This window comes from Trachymyrmex septentrionalis, unplaced genomic scaffold, assembly GCF_001594115.1.
Source record: "Trachymyrmex septentrionalis isolate Tsep2-gDNA-1 unplaced genomic scaffold, Tsep1.0 scaffold108, whole genome shotgun sequence".
NCBI lineage: Eukaryota > Metazoa > Arthropoda > Insecta > Hymenoptera > Formicidae > Trachymyrmex > Trachymyrmex septentrionalis.
Genome location: NW_017304207.1, coordinates 902,327 through 903,000, shown reverse-complemented (window position 1 = coordinate 903,000; position 674 = coordinate 902,327).

Here is a 674-nt window from a genome sequence, read left to right as displayed (position 1 = left end):
CACACTAGTATATAAGATTGACACTCGACGCAGTTTGCTCAATATCTAAGTTTCTATCAAAAGAATTCTTTTATCGTCACATCTTTATTTAACTGACACAAAGAATTTGACTTCATACAAAAATTGTGAGGATCTTTGTTTCAAAAACACAGGTACGTTACCCATAATTATAAAATCTAAAAATAAAATTTAATCTATAATAATTACACTTGAATAATTTGTAAAATAATATTTCTTCTTATTATAATATAGAATTTTAATTAATAATTATTTAAAAATAATTTTTCTTATTATGAAATAGAATCAGGAAATCTTGTATTTGTCAGACAACGATCTATTAAGATTATATTTCAACAATTATGTACCAAGACGAAATTATTATATAATAATCAAATATTAATTCGCAATGAAGATATCAACATCGAAACAATGATATACATAGAAGGCATCCCTTTTTAATTTAATTGTAACACCTGTGCACTGTACTGATGATTGTCAAATCTTGACCGAACTGTTTCAAAATTTTAACGTATTATTTCAAAATATATTAATTTTATCTCTAATAACATCTTGAGTTATGACTATATGTTCCTTTATTGTATATATACATTTTTAAGCCACTTTCAAAAAATTTAAATTTGATTTATACAAATGTTCTTGGATATTCACTGAAG